Below are 26,195 nucleotides of genomic sequence, written 5' to 3'. Positions count from 1 at the left end.
TTATGTCACAATCCCCTAAAAGCATCCATCCTTACAATCTTTTTGGCTCCTCTTCTGAGCCTTGGCTTCTCTTCTGGAACTTGAGGTGAGGGAATCACTCATAATGTAAATCACGAAGTCATTTAACTGAAACAGAAAGGTCACAAGACCTTGCTCAGTGGTGGCTCTTGATTCCACACATCTATGCATGGTAGTACATAAGCAAGAACCATTTTTAAAAAATAGAAATAGCTCCTTCCAAAACTCACATTGGATTAATTCCCACTGTGAGGTGTTAAAAGTGGAAAATAATCTATGGTGTCCAGTGAATTACACTGTGTTATTTGCCATATGAGTTGGTCTCAGACATACACTATACAGATGCTCAGTGCTCAATGTAATTATCCTTTGATTTCCTACAGCTGTTCATCTCACTCTGGAACAGCCATTTCTGCAGCAAAAACAAAATGAGATACTCAACACCCCCAAACTTTGGCAATTACAGTATCTATGAGCTTTTTAGTTGACAATAATTGTCTCTCAGTTTGAACTGTCTCTTGTCAAAATTACTAAGCTCCTATGAGCTCCATTTCCTTCCTTTCCCAAACAGCTAATGCTCTCAATGCTCGCCACGGTAGTTGGAGAGGAGGATCCAGGTTCCTCATTTTTGTGCTCCATGTCTGAAACACTCATAGCTTGTCAGGGTTGATGTTAAGTATGGAACTGCTCACTCAGTGGAATTCAACTCCTTCTTCTTTGTCATACTTAAACCTTGGTGAGGATTCCACTGCAGAGTTCCCAGTCATTCTGGTGACTTGGTGCTAGTCAGCTTTTCCTCACTGGGGCAAATCCTTTAATCAGCTTATAAGGAGAAAAGCTTTCCTTTGGTTCGCCCATTTCACCATGTTGACATGTTTAGTTGAGCATGGCTCTGAGCCTCTGATTCACATCATTGTGGGGTCATATGCTGGACCAAACCTGACCATAAGGCAGAGAGAAAGAGGGATATACCTGGATCTCACAAACTCCTTCACACATCCCCAGTGACCTAAGCTCCTTCACAAAGACACAGCTCTTAAAATACCCACCACTTTCCAAGGTTGTCACAGCAGGAAGGAAGCCTTTAACCTAGAAAACTTTGGGAGACACTCAGCATCCAAATTGTGGCAAATTAAATGATTCTGTTTCTGGTTTTATCATTATTTTTGGTAAAATAGACATGATAAAAATTACTGTGTATCCCATTTTAAATATGCAATAAATGACAAATAGTTTCACAGTGTTTTACAGTTTTACAACCACCGTCTCTTGAGTACCACATCTTTCTATCACAACGGGAAGATGTCATATTACTAACTAGTAACCATGCCTCATTTCTTTCTTCTTGACAACTACCAATGCATTTCTGAATCTACAAATTTCCCTACTCTGAACATTACCTATAAATGCAATATATGATCTTTAGTGTCTGTCTTCTTTCACTAAACATGTTTTCTACAATAATATGTACCAGTGCATAAACTTTTTTTAATGAATGAAGAATAGTCCATTGTACACTTATTTTAGGCATTATCTATTTATGTCTTGATGGGAATGTGACTTGCCTTCATTCTTTGGCTATCATAAATAGAAGTTGTACAAATTTTATATGTATGTGTGTTCGATCATTTTCCTTATGTTCACTTTTCCACCCATGGGGAAAGGGTCAGAATAGGTCTTCCACTGCAAGAAAATGTGTAGCTATATTTTTTATCTTCATGGAAATCTCAAGATGCAATGGATGATCTTGGTCTTGAGAAAATCACCTTTGTGATCCTCCTTCTACTGTGATGTCACAGTAGTTCCAATCTGGCACCCAACTCTTAGAGGATTCCTTGAGTGTGCTCCTCCCTTCTCCCCAGGGACTGTTGGCCACCAGCCCATGAGAACAAAGGAAACAGAGTTGAAGGCCAGGGTTCTGATTGCCCATGAGTACAACAGAAATGACTACCAGGATAAGCTTCAAAGAAGCAGCTCAATGTTCATTGAGATGAATCAAGGGCTATATAGATTTTGGGGAAGGGGGTAGGAATTTCAAGGGTAGGTATGTACTATTAGGTACAATTTAACGTAGCTTATTTGCATGGAGGGATATTCCAGGAATTCCAGGTGCTTGCTATTGGTTCTTATCAGGAAGGATAGAAAGGAAGCTGAACCTATAATCTAACCAAGACTAAGGGAAAGTCCACAGGTAGAGGGTCGGGGAGGGGGGTTGGCTCCCTAGATAAGGTCAGATAAGGAGAAGCCCTGCTGGTAAAGGGAGCCTGGCATTTTGTGCAGAGAGCTAGAGAGTTGTCTGGACAATGGTAGACTATGACCTTAGTTAACAGGGCCCAACACTTGAGAGATGTTAAACATCAGTCTTTGATAGAATCGTGAAGAAGTTGCTATTAATATGAGGGAAGTACTGCTGCAGCAACAGCATGGATGAACTTGCCAGCAAGAGTGAAGACAGGTAGGCAAAGAACAAATCTTCCTTATGCCAGATCCTTTTTCCCAGGCAGCCACCAGAAGGTGCTGCCCACATTTAGGATGTGTCTTCGTGCTTCAAATAACCCAGTCAAGAAAATCCCTTATGGGAGTGCCCTGCATCTTAGGTTTGAGTTAATTCTGAATGTTGTCAAGCTTACATAAAAGATTAGATTTCATTGATCCTTCACTGATGCTTCTGTTCACACCTCCTGGTGAGATACAGAGGACAGTCTGGTTTCATATACTCACTGGTCACATCTTTACAGCTGGAAGTCTTTCGTCATTTATTTTTTATTTTTTATTTTAATGATTTGTTTTCTACACTTTTGTTTAGCAAGTTCACTGTATATTTTATGTAATCGTTCTCAACCAGACTGCCCTTTGCAGATATAATCTGTTGCTCTGTAACTCTTAATTTTCATTCCCTTCACACTGTCTTCCCCAGAGTTTGCCCTTTGTCTGAAAGTCACATGTCAGGCAGGGTACAAAGAAGTAAGATCTAAAATGGAGTGGAGATGGCCATTTCAGATTTTAAATCTGTATTATATTTCTTTCATATCTAGAGGTAGCATAAGGGAAAAAACACACAATTTCCTAATTGAAAACAATAATAACTAATAGTAATCAAAGTGACTATACTGTGCTTAGTTTAGAAGGTTTTATAATGTAAGATAACTTGAATTCATTCTTTAAACATCTGGATAAGCGCTGTCTGTACAGTGGAGTCAACCTGTCCTCCATTCTGTTCTCCAAGTTACTTGCTCTTCCCAGATTTCATTCATGAAAATTCCTCCCATGTGACATGCATTGCTGTCACCATTCATTCGATTCCATTAACACCAGATCCCCAAGGCTGTGTTTTGACTCCTATCTTGTGGGGAGTTTGTATCCTCAGTGCTTGGGTCCCATCACTCTATGACCTGGCTGGCATCCCAAACCCTTGTTTAGAGAGATAAGACACCTGTCAGAACTACAGCACAAAACCATCAGCCATGCTGAAAGTTAAAACAGGTTGGTTAAAGCAAAATGAGGGAAGATGGATGTTGAGGGCTCCAGAGGGAGGAATTAAGGCACCAAAAGAAAGTGAACCTATGAAGAAGAAGTGATACTTCTGAAGTTTTTACTCACACCAACTTGATGGCAATCAACTATTGTTGTCATTAATTTTGTAAATAATGTTTGATTTTGGCTCCCCCCCCCCCAAAAAAGTGTAACCTCCAAGAGTACCAATTTTTTTCTTTTGTGTAATGCCTCAGTCCCTGACATCCTCCTAACAAAACATGATCCCTGGCACACCCATATGATGTGAAATAATTAAAAAGTTAAACACACTCTTTGGAGTGTGCATCTTGGAGGACAGGAACATCAGCTTCTGGGGGACACCATTGCAGGTCCTAGCATCCTCCATGGAAACCCTGAGAGCATGACTATGCAGTCTGATCCCTCTGACCATCAGCACTCTCTTCCACTGAGGGGATTGGATTTGCTGGAGATTTTCCACCATTATTGGTGTTATTTTACTACAATGGATGCTGGTTGTTGTTGTTGTTGTTGTTCTTATGTAAATGAAAAAGTTTCCTATCTTTTTTGCTTACCCGTGTATTTTAACAGCTGGAGGCTATGTCTTTCCTGAAGTGTGGTTTGAAAGACAACAGTTCCATCCATTTGCCTAGGAATTTCATAAATTCATTCTTTTTAATAGCTGAGTAGTACTCCATTGTGTAAATGTACCACATTTTCTGTATCTATTCCTCTGTTGAGGGGCATCTGGGTTATTTTCATCTTCTGGCTATTATCAATAAGGCTACAATGAACATAGTGGAGCATGTGTCCTTCTTACCAGTTGGAACATCTTCTGGATATATGCCCAGGAGAGGTATTGTGGGATCCTCTGGTAGTACTATGTCCAATTTTCTGAGGAACCGCCAGACTGATTTCCAGAGTGGTTATACAAGCTTGCAATCCCACCAATGATGGAGGAGTGTTCTTCTTTCTCCACATCCTCGCCAGCATCTGCTGTCACCTGAATTTTTGATCTTAGCCATTCTGTCTGGTGTGAGATGGAATTTCAGGATTGTTTTGATTTGCATTTCCCTGATGATTAAGGATGCTGAACATTTTTTCAGGTGCTTCTCAGCCATTCTGAGTGAGGTAACCCAATCACAAAAGAACTCACATGATATGTACTCACTGATAAGTGGATATTAGCCCAGAAACTTAGAATGCCCAAGATACAAGATACAATTTGCCAAAAAACACATGAAACTCAAGAAGAACGAAGACCAAAGTGTGGACACTTTGCCCCTTCTTAGAATTGGGAGCAAACCACTCATGGAAGGAGTTACAGAGACAAAGTTTGGAGCTGAGACAAAAGGATGGACCATCTAGAGACTGCCATACCCCGGGATCCATCCCATAATCAGCCTCCAAACACTGACAGCATTGCATACACTAGCAAGATTTTGCTGAAAGGACCCTGATATAGCTGTCTCTTGTGAGGCTATGCCAGGGCATAGCAAACACAGAAGTGGATGCTCGCAGTCAGCTATTGGATGGATCACAGGACCCCCAATGGAGGAGTTAGAGAAAGTACCCAAGGAGCTAAAGGGGTCTGCAACCCTATAGGTAGAACAACAGTATGAACTAACCAGTATCCCCCGGAGCTCGTGTCTCTAACTGCATATGTATCATTGGAAAGAGAGACCCATTGGTCTTTCAAACTTTATATGCCCCAGTACAGGGGAATGCCAGGGCCAAGAAGTGGGAGTGGGTGGGTAGTGGACTGGGGGGGAGAGTATGGGAACTTTTGGGATAGCACTGGAAATGTAAATGAAGAAAATACCTAATAAATAAAAAAGAAAGAAAGACAAGAGTTAGTAGCTCTATCTGCTTTTACATTGTCCTTGTTTGGTTTTAAGTCTGTATCTCTTCACTTCTATCTTGGCCTTTGGTCCTCAGAATCACCTGTCTCTTATTTGGCTTCTGTGTGACTCCTTCTGTCCTTTGTATTTAGGAAGCTAGACAATGGGAAACTGAGTCAGAGGCTACCCTTTTCTGCTCAATAGTATGACTCTTTGGTGGTGAGATTTTTCCAACATATTTTTATCCAAAACCTCATTACCATTTTTTTAAAGCTTCCAGGCTGAATCTGTATCTATCACTCATCAGAAAAATCACACCATTAAATGGCTGTTTGTTGAACCTGTTTGGATTCTGGCTGCCTGTGAACCTGGATGCATGCCACCTTTTCCTTAAAGGGTAAAGCTGCTTTTCAGTTTGGATTATTTCTTTTTAAGTCTAAGCTTATAAATGGAGTAATAAAACCCATATTTGCAACTTCATTTTAGAGAAATCTAATTTACAATGATGAATGACAGGGGGTGGGGGGGCACACGGTCCTTTCTCTTTGAATCAATGTTTCTGCACGATATTCTTCATGCTTTCTTAGCTGTTAAAGAGACCAAATCTCCAGAAGGACCATCTCAAAAGGCTTTAATGTAGAGCAAGTTGCATGTGGATCCAATGCTCTCATCACTAATATGAGACAAGTTGGAATCAGGCTCTGAGAGGGCCTGAGTGGAGAGTTACAGACTCACTAGAGGATCAGCCAGGCAATTAGCAGAAAACATGGCTTAAGAGCAAAGAAACCTTGTGATATTGTTGATGAATTATTTGAGTCCAGTAAAATAGGTTTCAGTTAAGATTATGTTTACAGCTTCAATTTTCCTCGGCAGGATTGGAAAGTCAAGAAGGAAAGAGGGTTCTGCGGGAAAGTCTGGACCACTTTCACTGTGCACACGTGTGTCTTCATCTGTGTAGCTTGTCCTGCTGGAAACCATTTCCTTCCATTTTATAGATATCCCGAGGTTTCGCCAATAGAAAGCACCAGCGACTTATAGTCTGTCGAGTGGAGACTGATATATGGTAAGTGATTTACAAAATGCTGCTCTGAGGCCAATCCCTAGAGACATGATGCTGTCTTTTCATGAAAACTGGACCCAAAAGGAAAAATGAACTCTCATTCTTCCAGTGGCCAGCTCCTGTGGTCAGTCCCTAGAGTGGACGGACCAGAGGACAGATGCTACTTTTTAACTACGTTTGTAATCTTCGATGGCTAATGCTGTATGTCTCACATATTAAGAGGACATATTGCAACATTTACTTTTTCCCCTTGGGATTTTTGTCTTCATCAAAGAGCTGAAAATACGACGTGCTGAAATAAAACCTGTGCTAGAAGGAATTCTGCCTACCCCCTGACATTTCTTCGTAAAGTATTAATGATTCTTCTATTTTTCTAAATTACAGTGATGGATGCATCTTGGCAAAGTGAAAATTGAATATAAAATGTTGTGATGAATTATAAATATAGACGTATTTCATTCTCTCATCTCAATACTTTGCATTAAATATGAGTGTTGTATTTCTTTCAAGTGATGGAGTTAATTTTATCTGAGAAAATAATAAAGTGATCATTCATTTTTGAAAGGCTTTTTTTTCCTGGAAAAGTATACACTCATTTCCTTCTTGCTTTTACATACATGTGTAATCCACTCTTGAAGAGCCAAGAAAGAAAATACTTTACACATGTTATAAACCCCACCGAGTGGAAAAGAACTCAAAGCAAATGTTGACATCAGGACGTGACCTGCCGTATTACTTAGTGGGGAGAAATTTAAATTGGCTCCTTATGGACCGAGCAGAAACCCCATTGATGAATGGCATGTGTCTTGGTCCTTGGGAAAGCTTGAACTCTCTAGTAGACCTTGGAAAATGGGGTAAGAAGCCATTTTTCAGCTATTCATGACTGCTTGAGAGATTTTGGATGTGTCTAAATGTATGCAAATGCAAGGAAGAGGGGTGGGTAGGAGAAAAGAGAACACTTGTCAAAGTCAACTATGGCAAAAACAGTGCAATAAAATACAAAGACAATGGAATCATCATATTAAAATGTGACATCAACAGAGTCAAATGGTTCAGTGTATGAAAGAACTTTCAGCACGTACCTGATAATCTGAGTTTGAGTCTCAGAACTCTATACAAAGCCATATGGACGGGCATGCTCACAGCCCTCCCACAATGAGAAGGGATGGAGAGACAAGAGACTCAAAAGGAAGCTCCTGGCTGGCTAGTGTAGGGTGCAAAGCACAGCAGAAATTCAGGGACCCTGACTCAACAAAGTTTGGAAAGAGAGTACCTACTCCTGAAAGTTGCTTTCTGACCTCAACATGGATGTGCCTATACACACACACACACACACATGGGCGCACATGTGTACATGAACAGTTATAGCGAATAGCAATATAATTAATAATAATCAATCATAGTAATACCACCAAGAACCATCATGTTATAATAACTTAAATATAATAAAACTGGAAATGGCTTCTATGCACTAGATAAGGTAGTCAGAGACTCAGAAAACCAGCTCTTCTTTCTCCAGCACTCCTCGCAGAAGAGCTTGACAGTTAAGAGTTCACAAAGTTGATAGTCTGGCAGCAATCTCTCATAGTTCGCATCTCTTACAACAAACAGCATAACAACTATTGATGTTGCCTAGTTTTTTTGTTTTGTTTTTTGAATTTTTTTTGTTTTGTTTGGTTTGGCTTGTTTTTTTGTCAAATTGGCAAGAGGGAATCTCAATTGAGAAACTGTTTCTAATGGACTGCCCTGTGAACAAGTTTGTGTGCCATTTCTTTATTGTTATCAGTAGAAGAAGGCACAGCCCACCACGGGTGGTGTCAAGCCTAGGCCTGCAGACTGGGCTGTATGAGAAAGTTGCTGAGCAAGTCAGAGGAGGCAAACCAGCCTGCAGTGCTCCTCCATGATCTCTGCTTCTGTCTCTGCCTTGGCTTCCATTGTAACATGCAAGCCGACTAAAGTCTTTCTTCCAACTTAACTCTTTGTTCTGTCAAGTTGCTTTCAGTCAATGCTATGTCAGAAAAAAAAAGTGGAAAAACAAACTTGGAAAGATGAGCAGAGTTACATGTTTTTTCAACCAGTTCTTGCATCACTTCTGTCTCTTCACACATAAATACAGACTTGCACACTTTATATGCCTCAGTACATGAGAATGCCAGGGCCCCAAGAAGTGGGAGTGGGTGGGTATGGGAGCAGGGAGGGGGTAGGGTATAGCGAACTTTCGGGATAGTATTTGAAATGCAAATAAAGAAAGTATCTAATAAAATAAAATAAACAAAATAAAATTAAATTAAAAAAGAAGAATCGCTTTTTTTAATCGATTTTAATTTTTTAAAATAAAATTAAATTAAAAAAAAGAAGAATCGACCAGCTGCCTGTTGGAGCTATCAGTGCTCTATCGACTTGGCAGAATGGTGTGTTATGCAATGCCTTGTTTTCATCCTGGGAATGCACATCACTGATAATCATGCCTCCTTCTCTAAAGTCAATGACAATTGTTCCCTACAGACCCACGAAGCCACATCCTTATATGCTTACTACTCTGTTTGAATGAAGGGTTGTATCTAAGTGCTCCAATCAGATTTTCATTTCTTTCTTACTCTGAGGGAATTCCAGATATGTACTCACACTCCCTTTCAAATTGTAAATATTATGACTACATTGCCCTGTTTACCTTTTGAGTTTTATATCCAAATGGCAGATATTTACCTATCATCCATCTATTCTATCTATCTATCTATCTATCTATCTATCTATCTATCTATCCATCCATCCATCTATTGTATCTATGAAATTCTTTTTTGAATGGATGAATTCTTTTGATTTTCTTGCTTTTAGATAGTAAGTATACTTAGGAATAATACTGATTTGTATAAGAGTACACATTCTCATTCATGAATGCAGTAGTGTATATTATATATATTCTTTTTTTCTTTCAAGACAGGGTTTCTCTGTGTAGTCTTGGCTGGCCTCAAACTCAGAAATCTGCCTGCCTCTGCCTCCCAAGTGCTGGGATTAAAAGCATGCACCACCATGCCCGGCTATATATATTCTTTTATTTTTCTCACAATATGTACTCACTGATAAGTGGATATTAGCCCAAAACCTAGGATATCCAAGATATAAGATACAATTTCCTAAACACATGAAACTCAAGAAAAATGAAGACTGAAGTGTGGACACTATGCCCCTCCTTAGAAGTGGGAACAAAACACCCTTGGAAGGAGGTACAGAGACAAAGTTTGGAGCTGAGATAAAAAGATGGACCATGTAGAGACTGCCATATCCGGGGATCCATCCCATAATCAGCTTCCAAATGCTGACACCATTGCATACACTAGCAAGATTATGCTGAAAGGACCCTGATATAGCTGTCTCTTGTCAGAGTATGCCTGGGCCTAGCAAACATAGAAGTGGATGCTCACAGTCGGCTATTGGATGGATCACATGGCCCCCAATGAAGGAGCTAGAGAAAGTACTCAAGAAGCTAAAGGGATCTGCAACCCTATAGGTGGAACAACATTATGAACTAACCAGTACCCCGGAGCTCTTGACTCTAGCTGCATATGTATCAAAAGATGGCCTAGGCGGCCATCACTGAAAAGAGAGGCCCATTGGACACGCAAACTTTATATGCCCCAGTACAGGGGAACGCCAGGGCCAAAAAAGGGGAGTGGATGGGTAGGGGAGTGGGGGTGGGTGGCTATGGGGGACTTTTGGTATAGCATTGGAAATGTAAATGAGCTAAATACCTAATAAAAAATGAAAAAAAAAAAAAGCATGCACCACCATGCCCGGCTATATATATTCTTTTATTTTTCTAAATTCTCCATGTAGAGACTATTCACAAATTCCAGTAAAGTAATACATTCAATGTGAATTAATTTTTCACAGTTTGCCAGCATCACACACAGAGAGAGAGAGAGACAGACAGACAGACAGACAGACAGAAGGAGAGGTGGGGCAGACAGTTGTATATAGCCTTTATCATACATTATCTATCTATGGACACATTCAGCTACCACAAAACCTACCAAACCCTGGGCATGAAAACCCACCAATCCCTTAACAGAAAAACCCACCAATCCCTGAGCTCTATCTGTAAGGTACCTATCATCTATCTATCAATCTTCTATTGACCTAATCTATTTATTTGCCTATAAGTGATATATCATATTCTACCTAATTTCCCTCCCCTCCCTTCCTCCCTCCATCCCTCCATCATATCTAGCCTTTCTATTACACATATCTGAAGGTATAGGTTTGTCATCTGCAGATGGAATTATGTTTGATCATTTGATGGCTGTCATGTTCACTGTAAGATGATCATTAATTCCTCATTGACATCTATATCTCTTTAATTAATAAGTCGCTGAAGTGTGAGGAGATACTTTAAAGCTGAAAAAAGACTCAGTCCTCTTTAACTATCTATCTAATAGTTTAAGGAACCATCTGTGATACTTGTGTGAATTAATACAAGCCTGTATTGAACAAAATAGCTCTCTCCTCATTATTCATTTGCTGTCATTACTGGCTTATGTATTATCATTTTATCCAATGTCAATGCCTGCTTCTACTAATTCTGAGAATAAATTTTCTTTTATAGAGACAGTAAGGAGCCTCCTGGAATTGTCTTTGTTAACATCTTGACACAGCCCCCTTCTACTTGTGGGCACTGCTTTAATTTTTGACATAACAGAATGTTCCAGACTCATCTTTGACTGTAATGGCTACGAAATTAGCCAGGTCTTCAAAGAGCCTCATGTCCTTTTGATTTGCTAAATTCACATCTCCACTTCAATATTCATTACAGATTCTTCTGGATCTTTATTCTTCATCATGCCATCTGCAAATAATGGAAATTTCCTTTATATCCCTTCAAGATTTTCATCGTCCATTTTTCCTGCATTCCAGGATTTGGAAGAATTTCCAATATGGCATTAAATAAAAAAAGGAATAATGAACAACTCTGTTTCACATATGATTTCAGAGGAACATAATCCACACTTGGCTATGAGGATGTTTGCATTGTATGAATACAGACGTCTTTTAAAGTTAAGGAACTGCCATTTTGGTTCTACTTGTGAAGATATTTTATTATTATTGTTATTATTAGATGGAGCCACGCACTCCTGGAGAGATCACGCCATGCCGGCACAGATCTCAAGTGAGAGGTCTTTATTGACAGAGGCGCTCCTGATGGGGGTAGGTGAAGGAAAGAAGTGAGAAAGAGAGAGGAAGCTAGGGGTCAGGGTGCGCATCTTTTATCTGCACATGACGTAGTTAATGCAGGGGACGCATGCGCATGAGGTGTGTGACAGGTACCATGGCAACGGACACAGACTGCTGTCGCTGGATTCAGAAGCTGGCTGTTAACAGCTTCTGGCTTTCGGTGGATGGTTCTGATGCTTATTATTGTTGTTGTTGTTGTTATTATTATTATTATTATTATTATCGTCATCATCCTCATCCTCATTATTATCATTATCATTAATGTTGAAATGCTGCTGTTCTAGTGTGGCTTTCTATAACAATTTTTCAACAGTTTATAGTTTAAAGCAGTGTAGGGTTAGCGTCTTACAAGGTTGGAGGTCATAAGTCCAACTCAATCCATTAAAGTTCTGTACTCCTTCCGGAGGATCTATGGAGCGAGCTCCCTCCCTTTCCCCACGTACAAGAGATTACTAACATGCCTTAGCTTGTAACCACGTCTCTCCAAGCTCCATTTTGGTTGTCATATCCTGACATCGACACGCCTGTCTTCTTTACCTGAAGACTATTGACCCAATCACAGTGCTAAAAGATAACGCGCCACCCTTTAGATTCATAATATGACCATCACTGCAAGATCCTCTAGATACATAATGAATCATATTGGTAGGCTATGGGTAACTACACACATCATTCATGGGGTGCCATTTAGCCTATCACAGAAAGAAACATTACAATTGTAAACCAGTTGTCAACACCCATTGAGATGCTCACACATCATCTATATTCTCTGTAAACAGAAGCTTCAGTTTTTAATAATCTCCTGTTTGTTTCTGAGCTATTTCAGCCCACGAAAACATTGAGAGATTTCACTTCTTGACCTCACATGGGGTTTGCATCCTGAAAAACAGATTACAAGTGAAAAACATTGTAGAGCAAGGTGATTTAATGTCCTCAACTTCCTGCACTTGGCTTAGTCCAGTCTACATGAACAATACCCTACAGTAGGGGGAGATGATATGACATGTATCCTTCATATTTTATGATAGCACAAAAATACATGATTTATTAAGTATCTCTATGCACAACTTTGTGCTTGCCACACAACATTGTAAGATTGTCTTATGTGGTTGATGGGGCATCAGAATGGATAGAGTCATTCATACACTCACACATAATTAGTGCTTCAGCACACACACAATCACACACACACACACATACACATAAACACACAAATAAGTGCTTCAGCACATATACATACACACCCACGCAAATCAATAGTGCTGTAATTCACATATTCCCATATACACACATATAGTGCTTCAATACACACACACACTCACACACACAAGCAGTACTTCAGCACTTACACATACACACCCACACATACACATAAGCAGTACTTCAGCACATACACATAAACACCCACAAATCAACAATGCTATCATTCACACACTCACAAATACACATATGTAAATAGTGCTTCAGTAGACACACACACACACATGTAATACTTCAGTTCACACACCACAAATCAATAACGCTTCAGTTCATGCAGGTGAGTTGTTTTTTCAGTTGCATTGGATATTACACAATTGTTGAACAAAATATTTGCAGTTGTAGCAATTTACAACTTCCCCACCAAAGATGGATATTATAAGTTTCTCCCCACTTTTGCCAATATTTCCTATTGTCAGACCTCCTAGATGTTTGCAATCGTTTATGTAAATAGTAATTTGGTTTGCAAGTGTGGTTGCTGTGCATAGGCACATGACTGCAGGTGTATATTGAGGCCAGCAGGGGGCGTCAGATCCCTTAAAGCTCAAGTTGCAAGCAGCTGTGAGATGCACCGAAGGGGCAGTGAGCGGCAGCCCTCTGCACCTGCAGTGCTCACTCTGAACCACTGAGCCACCTCCCCAGCCCCAGTCTTTGTGTTTTAATTATGTGCTTTTGCTTAAATGCTAGTAAAGTCTAAGCTAACATGCCTGTAAGTCTTTTCCTCTGTGAACTGCCTGCTCATGTTACGCTAGGGTTTTATTTAGGAACTTTCTGTCTGCACTCATAATTTTTATGCTTTTATGTGTGTTCTTTTCTGATTCTGATTTCAAGGTTATTTCTTGCCTTGTAAAAAAAGAAAAGTTGGCAGCTTCCTCCGTTTTTCTGTTTGGGTAAATATTTTGTATTTACTGACTTTTAAATGTTTGAACAAAGTGGGCCCTAAGAGTAGTCACGCCCTGGAATTCATTTTGTTGGAAAATAAGCTAGGAAGTCAATAATTTTGATCCTAGATTAAATTCCTTTAATGGCCATTTGTTACAGTTTCTTGGTTTTGATTTGGCCATTTTCTTTACAAATATTGTATTTCTAGTGATCTCCAGGCTAGCTAAGGCTACATAGTGAGAGTCTGTCTCAAAAATAAGGATAATAAATAATAAAATAATATTGTATTTCATTAAGTTTTCAATCATCTCTTACTTTTTGTTACAATGCTCCTTTATGACCTCAAAAAATAAATATATCTGTGATTATATCATGTTTGTTCATAATGTTTTCAGCTCCTCTGTTTTCTTACTCATTCCTTTTGGGAATGTGATTATTTATTAGTTTCTTAAACAAGAATGTTTAGTTTGGTTTATTTGATTTGCTTTTCTTACTCATTTTGAATTAAAATCTTTCTTACTTATGAAGATTTCGTCTCTCTACTATTTAAGAGCTTGTTGGTTCCTGCTTTATTTGAAAGCTGAATCCATTACTTTCAAATATTCTAGGTTTTTTTTCTTTTTAATGAAGGCATGCAAGGCTCTAATCTCCTTCTAAATAAAACGCCAGCTAAACATTTCTCATCATGACTTAATGCATTTTGTAGTTATTCAGCTCTAAATATTTTTAAATTTCTACAAGCAATTTAGACATGCTTCCTAAATTTCAAACATTCTAATAGAAAGCATCTATTTACTCTTGGATTACTAATTTAATTTAATTTTCGAGAGTCAAACAATGTGGAATATATTAATGCAAGTAATGTTTCCTGAGTGCTTGGAATGAAAGTATGTTTTATATTCCTTTGTTGTCAATCCATCTCTCCCTCCTTCCCTCCCCCTTCCTCCTCCTACTCCTCTCCCTCCCCCTTCCTCCTCCTCTTCCTCTCCCTCCCCCTTCCTCCTCCTCCTCTTCTCCCTCCATTTCTCTTTCTCCCCCTCTCTCTGCTCCCTCCACCCCCTTCCCTGTCTCTGAAACCTTTTTCTGGGTTTGCACATCACTCAAAATATTCTCATCTCAACTGTCTTCCTTCTGCCTGTTTGGATCATGCAGTTTCTGATGGTTGACTGACGCTGTTCCACTCTGATCTGCTGTCTGCAAAGTTCAACCTTTCCACTCTGCTGGAGTTTAACCTAGAATAAGACTTGGTACAGATGCAGGCCAGCTTCCCGTAGTCAAAGATACAGAGCCATGATTCTGATGCATGGCTTAAGAATTTTATTCTTTTTTATTACCCTTTGTTTCAATTTCACTCATATAATTATTGGTCTGAACTTTACATCAGACCAGCTTTTTAAGAAAAAGAAAATCTGATTTTTTTCTATTGTTTGTAAGTATGAAGTTCTATCTATCATCTATGTATCTATCAATCTATCTATCTATCCATCCACTTCCAGTTTGATAAGGTAGTTTTAGCTTGGATTTTGATTAACAAACATAAGAGAGCAATTATTGTAAGCTTGATCTCCTACCTTTATTGATCTGCTTAGTCTTTTCTTGAGGTTCTGGTCATAATAAAATCCAGCTGCCTTGGGAAAATGCTAGATCCTGTTTAGATCTACCTGGTCACATATGTGTAGCTACCCCCTCTGTGTCTATCTATCTCCTCAGTGTTGGAAATACAGGCATGTGCCACCCAGCCTGAGATATATTTTTATTTATTTAGATTTATTTTTATCATCAGACTTTGGGTTTCCTGTTCATAGCATTTCCATTTTTTTCTTTCTTTACCTATTCTGATTCAAGTTAATAAAATGTTTAATGTTGTCTTATATTTTCCTCTATCGGCTTAGAAGTCCTCATGAAATCAGTAGATACTCTGGATTAAACCAAACAGTGCAGTTACTAACATTACCTAACAAGTTCTCACGTGTGTGACATTTTTCTGTCCAGTACAATATAGAGATTATTTTTAAAAATCCTTCTTTAATAAGCTCTCTTATTTCCAATTAAAGTTATAATTTTACATGTAAAATGTGCAAAGTCGTACATTGTTTTAGCAGTCAATAAACAATTATATTCAGTGACATTCTGTCAACATCTGAGTTCGTGTTTCTTCTTGAAAAGAGTTAATTATTCTTTGAGATGAGTGTATCAACACTCTTCACTGGGTATGTGTTTGAAAGTCTCTTTCCCTTTATATTTAAAATGTAGCTGGACATAAAATCTTGCCCAACAGTCATTGTGCCCAGTGCCTCTAACGCACAACTGCATGGACTTCTGGGAAGTCTACTGCTAAAGGGAGTTTCTGAGATGTGAAAGTTTCTATCTTTTTTTTTTTTTTTTTTTTTTTTGTCTTCTCCTGTAATGATTTTCCTGTAGGTTCTAAGATTATTTCAATTATATTTAACACTTCACTTTGATTTGATTTGATTCGTTATTAGCTTGCGTGCCACTCAGCACATCTGATCGAATTTCGCCAGATTTAAAGACTTCAGTGTTCACGACAGGCCGAGGTGCTTGAGCGGTGTAGTGCTTTCCTTCGACTTTGCCTTCTTCCAGGAGCCGCTCAGATCTTCCCGCGTGTCCTTCGCGGCTGCTCTTCCTCGCTCGGTAGAAATCGTTTCTGGTCTTTGGGATGGGTTCTGTATGACGTCACCAGCAGAACGGGTACATTCGTGAATTCTCTTGTAGTGTTGTCTCACCATTGTGTGTTGTCTCATGGAATTTATGCCTTATTGTTTAGTGAGCACTTTTTTTGTAAGGCCTACTTCCTTTAGGTACAATAATGTGGAGTTGTGTTCAGTGATTCTTAGTCTTCTTGTATATGAATTAGTCGTTAATGTAAGACCGTGAATCAGGCAGAGGGGATTCGTTTCTGACCATCGCTTAGCTTTTGACTTTTGGTTTGGTTCGGTTTTTTGGTTTTAACCATAATTTGTCCTGGCAAGGCTTATATCAATGTTTGAATACCCAATATATTTTGTCTCTTATCTCTATGATATAGGTATTATTTATAAGGGCCTAGTGTAAAATTTCTGCAGTATTTCTGCTGAATTTGACAATCGGTTACCATTTCATTGAAAACTTATGAATATATATATATATTCTTTTACTCCTAAGCCTGGCAGGAAGTTTGTTAATTCTCCAAATAAAGTAGTAGCTAATATCACTTTGGCAACTGAACAAAAAATTGTTTGCTCACAATGAGACAAACTGGAATAAAAATAAGGAGTCGTTACTGCAATTCCCAACCCTACAGCTGGGGAAAGCCAGTCTTGGAATGATATCCAAGACCCTCAAGCTGCCTGCCAAAAGGGATTTGTTGCAAAACAAATTAAAAAAAAATAACGTAGTATATTCCAAGACTCTGATTTAGAATCATTTGATAACATATCTTAAGATAGTGAAATTCCATGGCATATTAATATAGTCTGCAAGTCAAATAAAGATCCTCTTTAATGAGGAAAGAGAAATATGGTTTATTTCTATTGAAAGCCTCCAAATAATATTGACCGTCTTCCTGAAAGGACCGGTCACTGGACACTGAAAATGTTTATCCTGAAATACATTTCAATGTGCAGCATGCAAACATGTAGGGAGAATCTCTTGTGTACTGTATGGATGCAGCACCTGTCAATAAAATGTCCATTGGCCTATAAGCTTGGGCAGGAAATAGAAGGCAGGACATCTGGTAGGGAGATTAAATGGAGAGAGAGAGAGAGAGAGAGAGAGAGAGAGAGAGAGAGAGAGAGAGAGAGAATGAATCAGGAGATCAGGAGATTTTACCCAGGAAAACTTGGAGGAGGAGGAGGAGGAGGAGGAGGAGGGAGGAGGAGGAGGAGGAGGAGGAGGAGGAGGAGGAGGAGGAGGAGGAGGAGGAGGAGGAGTGGAGGTAACCAGCCATATGGAAGAACTTAGATTAGAATAAACAAGATATTAAGTTATGAGCTAGTCAGAGAACATGCCTAGCTATGTGGTTTAGGTATTTATAAGTATATTTAACTCTCACAGTTGTTATTCCAGGAAATTTACACACAGGTGAGAAAGCTCTCAGTTACACATTTACCTGGAAACATTTCTCCTTGGGTCTATTGATTTTTTTCTTTTTCTTTTTGGTATGATTTAGGGGATTGGTTGCTTTCTAGAGCAAATGTTTAAAAATTCAACAGTTTTAATTACAGTGTGCTGTCTAGAAGAGCATGCACACAAGATCACACACTGCTGAATTTTGATGGGATGAACTGTGTTAAGCTGTAAACCCAAAGTCCAACCATATGACACAGCCTTCTGGGGACTTTAGCTCATTACATAACCCATTAGCAGCTTGTCATAACCACTGAGAGGATTGAAGAGAGAAAGAGATTTGGGATAGAGGCTTCTCTCAATATGTCATGGGGCAGGATCCTCAAGCTCTGACGGAGAGAAATCAGTCAGCTAAGGAGAACAGCTTCACAGGGTGAGGATAATGGACCCTGAAGTGCTAGGCTGCCATTTTATAGATGTCTATTCTAACCAGTTAATTAGGCTAGATGATGCAAGAAACCCTGCTTCGTAAGAGGCAGTATATGCCATTTCCCTATTTCTATCCAAAATGATGATGAACCTGAACTACAAAGAGTTTTAAACAGCACTGGTCAGCAGTCTCAATAATTACAAGACTGCAGCAATAATCCTTCTTTTTTTTTTAATTAAAATATTCCATAGTCCCCAATCTGTGTATGCCTGTTGTACTTTTAGTCATAGAATCCAATGTGTATCGTATCATGCTCTAATGAGCTTCAGTTGCATTGTTTCACATCTATATCTGTAGTCCTGTATACCTTTAATAAGCTTTATTATTTTTTGTATTTTTAAACTAATGTTTGCGTGCTATGCCATTCTGACTGTCTTTTAGCTAATTTCCAGACTCCTCTAAAAAGTATGTCTTATTTCCTTTTGAGTGTTTGATACAGGGTCTCGTATAGCCCAGGCTAGCCTCAGATTCTCTGTATCTGAGGCTGATCGCGGACTTCTGATTCCCCTGCCTCCACCTCCTTAGATCTGGGATCACAGCCACACACTACCATACCCACTTGAAATTTGAAGTCTCCTCTGAAAAACCCTCAACAAACATCCTCCTGATTTGCAGTTTCAAAATCAGTATGTTTCAAAAAATTAGAGGAATATTGCAATGAAGTCTGAGAGCAAATTTTTAGCCTTGAAAACTACTATCCTTTCTGGTAGCCTCTTAGACTCAGAAAACAGCCAGGCCCTAATAATAAAAATCTAAAACTGTTATAATAGATTCCCAAGGTCATTGACTTAACATTTATGCTTTTTGGTTACAATCTGTAATAATCAATTTAAAAGATGTCTGTAGCAAGTTTCATTAATTCTGATGTTGAACTACAAGCAGTTTGCTAATTAATTAATTTCCTTTGAATGTATTTGTTTGCTGTTTGCTCCATTTATCCCCAGGCATCTGATAACATAAAAGAAGAAATGCCTGCATATCTATAAAAACCATTTATTTAGTTCTTAGTAATTTAACACACTCTGTATCCTCCCAGACTCTCGAAGAGATTTCAGTTATCTTAGAGGATGATAATTCTTTAGGAAGAGAGCTGAGTCCAGGGATTTTACCTCCAGATTTCTCTCTTAATTGTTTCCCTAGATGCATCTCTCATGACGTGCCATCTTGAGTTTATATCCCAACAGCTCATGACCACATGCAACTGACTGAATATCTGATTGCTCTATGTAGAATTAGCTTTTCTTCCCACAATGGCCCCATATCTCTTAGCCACGGAAACACCAGTGCATCTTTAGTATTTTAAATTTTTTTCTAGTTTTTATAACTTTTTGTTTCCTCTTGATGAGCCTACCTATCATGTAAGACTTCCCTGGGAAGTTCTTGTTGGGTCCTATGAGTTGATGATTGTTTTAGGGGGCTTTCATTGCATGCCAGGCAGAGAAGCCAGAACATTCTGAGGTTTCCCTGCTGGATCTTCTTTGGGCAGTCTCTCCTTGCTGGAAGGGAATGGCTTCTTTTATTCTTTATTTATTTGTTAAACTTTATGTGAAAGTGCAGTGCTCGTAGGTGAGACATGGTATGGGTTGGGTTTATGAGTGCCATCTGGGCTACTTAAGCACTAACATCATTTAAAGTTCCTATGTAAACACCCCTTAAGGGCTAAAGAATACAGCCACAGCCATTGGTAAGCAAAGTCGGTTTGAAGGCTCAGAGACAGAGATGTTTGAGATGTGACTGTGGCATTATCAATGCGTCTCTGGCCTCAGAGAAGTCTGTGAGTGCTCCAAGGCTGTACGTTTGTCGAGAGTATTGTTCATCACTGTCATGACAAGTGACCTGATCTGCTTTGTTCTTCTTTCTTTTATTTTTCTCTTAACCAAAGGTATGTATTGAAGAGAATTAGATATAATTATGCTGTAGCCTCCTACAAATAGGTAAAGCACCTTTGTTTGGAATTTCCCCATGCATTAAAATTATCATGGGTCATCAAACTAATGAAATGATACAAAAGTTGTCATAGTGCTATACAACGGAATATTAGTCAGCAAAGTCATACACTTGCAATTTAGACAAATCTTTGCTGAGTCATTGAGATGGAAGGAAGCAGGGGCTGGAGACTGTGGTTTCTATTATCCCATTTATATGAGGAGCCAAGAAAGAGGCCAGTTGTTACCTAATGGGATTGAGTACGAACACATAGATGGTGATCTTAGCTAAGACCGTTGCTATGCATCTTGGCTGTGGTGGTATTATTAAGTATAACTGAAAAAAAAAACCAATTTCTTTGCATACCTAGTAGAAGAATGTGGTTTGTATAAACTAGTTACCAACAAAACTATTTAACTGAAACACATGACAGCCTTTTCTTTTTATGAAACAAGAAAGACTTTTACGTTTGAAAAACTATGAGGGCTAAGTACAGATGTTTGCTACTTAGCTCAGAGAAGCTAAGATTGTTGTCAGTAGGGGAAGGCTTCACAGCTATGTGGAGAGAAAATAACAGGAAGGGTGGATGGAAACGAGAGGCTCTGTTTTCTTTATACCATGCTTGCTTCATGGCTTTCATGATCCTCAGCTGTGTCCCCATCCTTGGGAGGTGCTGGATGGTCCCAGCATGTCTTGCAACATGATCTCCTTGGCTAATCTGTTGCTTAGCCAAATAGACAGACCATAGAATTAATTTAAAATTTTCAAAAATAGTAGTAGAAAACAGTCAAAGAGAGATTTTTCCCCCCAAATTTACTATTCATTGAAAAGCATCCTTGGGAACATGTCAGATTTTGAGCTCTCTCTATGTCCTGAAGGTAAGCATTCGTGTTTCCTTACATTTAAATGCAGTTATTATTTTTGCATCCTTCTATGTATTGAAGTTTATTTGTCAAGGATTTATTTCTTATTAGCCTTAGCCTTCATTAAGCTCTGGTCACAGCAAAACCCAGCACTTAATAAGTGCTCTAGTCTTGATATGCTTACCTCTCATTCCTACAGCAAAGAGTAACTTGTTAATTATTATCACTACAATCCCTGTATTTTTCTGACTTAAAAGTCCCATGTGTTTGCTAAGAATTTATTTATAGATATGTTATCTTTTGTCAGGGATTGTGTTTTCGCCAGAGATAAAAGGTATGTTGACCCAAACTGATTGCAGAAAACCAAGAACACCCATCAGGCCTTAAATAAATAAATAAATGGATGAATGAATGAATGAATGAATGAATGAATTAAATAAATAAAATTTTTTGTTTCTCTTCCAAATCTTTGATCTTAAAAGATAACACCTTAATTATTATTTTCTTTAACTTCTATTTATTTATTTTAGTGTGCATACATGTGCACACCCTTATGCTACAGTTTACCTGTGGTTGCCAGAGTCTACATATGGAGTCCCTTTTCTCCTATGGATGGCCCTGAGAAGGCTCCCGGTCAGGTATTCTTTCCTTGGAAAGATATGGATTCAGATGGTTTTAGGACTTTTCATTCTGTGATAGTTTATATGTGCTTGGCCCAGGGAGTGGCACTATTAGAAGGTGTGGCCTTATTAGAGTAGGTGTGTCACTGTGGGCATGGGCTTTAAGACTCTCAACCTAGCTGCCTGGAAGTGAATAATCTGCTAGCAACCTTCAGATGAAGATGTAGAACTTTCAGCTCCTCCTGCACCATGCCTACTTGGATGCTGCCGTGCTCCTGCCTTGATGATGATGGACTGAACCTCTGACTCCTGCAAGCCAGCCCTCGTTAAATGTTGTCCTTTATAAGACTTGCCTTGGTCATGGTGTCTGTTCATAGCAGTAAATCCCTAACTAAGACACATACCTGCAGCTTTAGACCCTATACCAATTTAGAAGCACGGCAGAACCCTGGCACCAAGACCTTGGAGTCTCACCACACCAGAGGAGAAGTATGCTGCTCAGTGGGACCTCACAGGGACATAGAATGGGGATCCACGAAGATGATCCTTCCCTCCCCTCCCCTCCCCTCCCCTCCCCTCCCCTCCCCTCCCCTCCCCTCCCCTCAGGAGCACCTATTAATCTACTAAGCCTCGGCTCCTATTTCTAAATGTTCTTGATTGATTGATTGATTGATTGATTGATTGATTTGGTGCGGGTATGTGAGCCCCTGAATGCCACTACATACATATGAGGATCAGAAGACAATTTGTAGAAATTGGTACTCTCCTTCTTTGCCTGGATTCCATGCCCTGACCTCAGTCTCTGTATCCTCTCTGTGTCATCTCAGCAGCCCTCCTCCATTTCTTGTATTTGATTCTCTCACGTTCTTTTTCTATGGGCGGGTTAGCTTTCTCTGATCCTTTGCCCATAAAAGAATGAAGCCTTTTCACAGCTAACCTGCTAAATCCATGGGGGGGGGGGGCGAGAGAGAAAACAACTGATTACTAAAGCCCAATTGGCTACAAACAGAAAGTGTGCAGACGAGGCAGTCACTGTTGCTTAGAGTGGGGAATCATGTCAGGTGGTCAGATGCCCTTGTACTAAGAGTGGAAGGCCACCACAAATGAAGACAGCTAAAATGGGGTGGTAGTGGACCATAAGTCAGAAATGCTATTCCAAACTTTGTCTTCTGGAACTTTCCTGTGCATACTCTTCAAGGGTTTAACTGTAAGTCTTATCAATACCTCTGATGGCATCATTTGGGCTTGTTGGGTTATAACAGTAGTAGTAGTAGTAGTAGTAGTTGTTGTTGTTGTTATAGTAATAATTTTAATGGTGATGATGGTGACGACGACAATGACTACGATGATGATAGAAATACTAATGTTCAGGGGAGGAAAGGGAAAGAACAGTGGAGGAAGGGGCCTCTAACTACCATGATGCTGGGGAGGGGCATGTCTTTGTTTCATTCTCTATTCACAGGCCTGACCCAGTGAGCTTGGGGTATAGTGAAGAATTTGCTTCTATTGGTGTACCAGACAGTGTGTCCAGTGAAGCATCAAGGGCGTTGGTCTGGCCTAATTCTGCCACTAAAAAGCATAGGCACACTCTGCAAAATATGTATTTTTATCCAATTTAATTCAGCTCTATTCCTTTCTGGATAAAGGGACGGAAGTGTTTCAGGGTTATTATTGTTCTACTTTTTTTTAAAAATGCAGTTTACTTTTCCTTCCTGCCCACCATTTAATATCACTGTGACCAAGGCCCCCGTCTACACGGGCATTCGTGCTCACTAGGGAAGAGTCCATATAAGATTGTGCGTTTTATTTTCATGTGGGAAAGGTGGATGGGTTGACACCATAGAATGGGGGAAGAGAATCGCCCTTTTACTATGAGATGTAATAACAGAAACAGCCGTCACTGTGGAAACTGACATAATAATGGTGATGCTCATTTTTTATTGATGATGGATAAAATTCTCCTAATACAGTCACACACTAACTTGCTGGAATATAGCTCCAGGCTGCCTCTGGGGCAGGGCTTTATTTATGCATCCCAACTTCTACTATTTGTAACGATAGCAACAATAATGATGATGATAAATACCAGCGTTTTCTGAATTGCAACAAGAACTGAAAATCTTAGCTGTTTCACCTGGACCGACTCTGTAGAATCTTCTTTTAAGGACGGGTTATACGCAAAGATGTTCTAAGCTTTGTCTTGCACAGCTTGCTAATAGACCTGTGCTAGCAATTTGGAACAGAAAGTGAAACCTGCCTGGCGCTGGTTTTGCTGGTTTCGCAGCTATTATTACAGGCTTTTAAAAATTATTAATTTATAAGGTGCCCCTGAGACTTACAGTGTGTGAGCGACTGAGCTGACTGGGGAAATGAAGTTACATAAATCGCTATTAAGTTAGTAGCACAAGCCACAGTGACCCCACAATGGCTCCATTGAGTATTTGGGGTTGGGGGGGGGGGTCAAGGCACAAATCATGGTATTTTAAAAGCCTGTTAAGAGTAGAGTCAAAAAAGACATAAATTCATCAAAAAATTGCAGAACGTCAAATAGACACCTGCAAGAATTATTTTTAAAGTATTATGTAGAAAATTCTTAAACATACACCGTTTTGGTGATTTCAGGAGTATTTGTGAGAGCTGTAAATTACAATCAGTATTTTTCTAAAACAGGCAATTACAGCCTCTTCTAAGCTTGGACAACTTATTACAGTGTTTGCTGAGGATGCGGACTGATGCAGGGTGTACAAAGGGCCTCTGTTAGGCCCAGAGGGATGACTTCCTGTCTGACCTAGGTCTCAGAACCATCAGTATTGTCCCTGACAGATGGTCCCTGGGGACTGTGAATGACCAGGTTTCCTTTTTCCTAGTGGTCATGAAAGCACAGAGGGCTAGGTTACAGCCGTCTCTCTGCAGCGTGTGGGTCCAGTAAGCGTTTTCCTCATCACCCCTGAATCTCCTCTGTCTCGGCACCAACTGTTACTGTGTTTGGCTATCTTTATACGTGTCTGCCTGGCTGCCTCACCATCTTTACTATAAGAGGATGGGCATAAGGGTGAGAAAAAGTGGGAGGAAATTGAAATTTGTCAGCTCAGGCATAAACAATTTCTACAACAAATGATAGAATCTAATTCTCCCACATTTATCTTTTAAGAGGCAATTATATTCTGCTTAAATTTAATTGACTGACATGTAAAATAGCCTCCGTGAGTAAATGCCAATCTTGATTTACATCCCGGTCATAAATTGATCTACATACATTCAAATTGACTACTGTCTCCCAATTTAATACTACCATGGCTCGGTTAAGTTCCCCAAGCTTAGCCAGAAGACAATGGATTTCAGTCTTCATTTCAACATATTTATTTAGAATGATAAACCTGGGGTTATTTCATGACATGATTTTTCCCACAAGAACACTTGGCAATGCCTAGGGTCATTTTTGGCGTTCACACCTGCATAGGCTTGTGCTACTGGGGGCCACTGAGACTAGTCCATGTCCTGTGATGCACAGGGTAATCCAACCGCAAGAAAGACCTGACCCCAAAGGTCAAAAGGGCCACAGTTGAGGGTTTTACCTCTGAAGGGAAAAAGAAAGAAGGAAACATGAAGCTCATGGAAGTCAAAATCTTTTTAGCTACTTCTCATTCTTGTGCCCCCTCCCCCAAAAAATCCTTAACAAATGAAATAAGAGAAGCAAGAAATTTTGACCCAATATAGTTTATAGATGTCTAAAAATGCAACTATGAACATGTATATACAACTACAGATATATGACCATTCACAAATAATAATTTGTCTTGTAGGAATCTGTTTGAAGAGAATGACTAATGGAAATCCCATAACAGAGAGACACGTGGAATAATGTCTGGAAATCGGTTAAAAGAAGGATGATTCAGTCAATGGTGCTTTATTTAGTAATTGGAAAGAGCCAGAAAAGAGGATCTTGAATATTCTCATTGCAAAGAAATGATCCATGTTTAAGATAAAGGACTAAGTATATCGAGTTGTTCGGTATGTAAGATAAACACATCCTCAAACATCAGAGTGTACTTCATGGAGACAAGCAATTACTATCAATGAAAAGCCACTTGGCAGTAAGTAAGAGTCTCAGAGCTGTCAGCCAGAGCCCTCATTGAATATGAGTAAGAGAGTGTGAGTGTGTGTGTGTGTGTGTGTGTGTGTGAGTGTGTGAGTATGTGTGTGTGTGTGAGTGTGTGTGTGTGAGTGTGTGTGAGTGTGTGTGTGACACCAGAGAAACCCTTGCCTGTGCAGGTGAACAGGATTCCGTGGCATTGTAACTGGCAACTAAAAAGTCAGCTATAGCCTAAATACCTGTAAGAAATGAAGTAGCTGAGAGACCGTGGATAGTAGATCTGGATATAGCCAGGCCTGCTGGTGTAGGTTGTAATGGCAGTGACTGAAACAGTTGAGGCAGAAGCAATCTAATGCATG

General features: G+C 39.5%; 1 long non-coding RNA gene across 1 annotated transcript; it reads left to right on the top strand.

The window, feature by feature from the left end:
• The first annotated feature begins 1,855 nt into the window (after window positions 1-1,855).
• Gm32931 (predicted gene, 32931) lies at window positions 1,856-25,850 on the top strand. Its single transcript, NR_168586.1, has 3 exons — window positions 1,856-2,473; window positions 6,225-6,414; window positions 25,547-25,850. It is a non-coding gene; the product is annotated as a predicted gene, 32931 (long non-coding RNA).
• The last annotated feature ends 345 nt before the right edge of the window (window positions 25,851-26,195 follow it).

Source organism: Mus musculus, chromosome 10 (genome assembly GCF_000001635.26).
Source record: "Mus musculus strain C57BL/6J chromosome 10, GRCm38.p6 C57BL/6J".
Taxonomy (NCBI): Eukaryota; Metazoa; Chordata; class Mammalia; order Rodentia; family Muridae; genus Mus; species Mus musculus.
The sequence above is the reverse complement of the archived record's forward strand: the minus strand, read 5'-3'. Positions and strand labels throughout refer to the sequence as shown.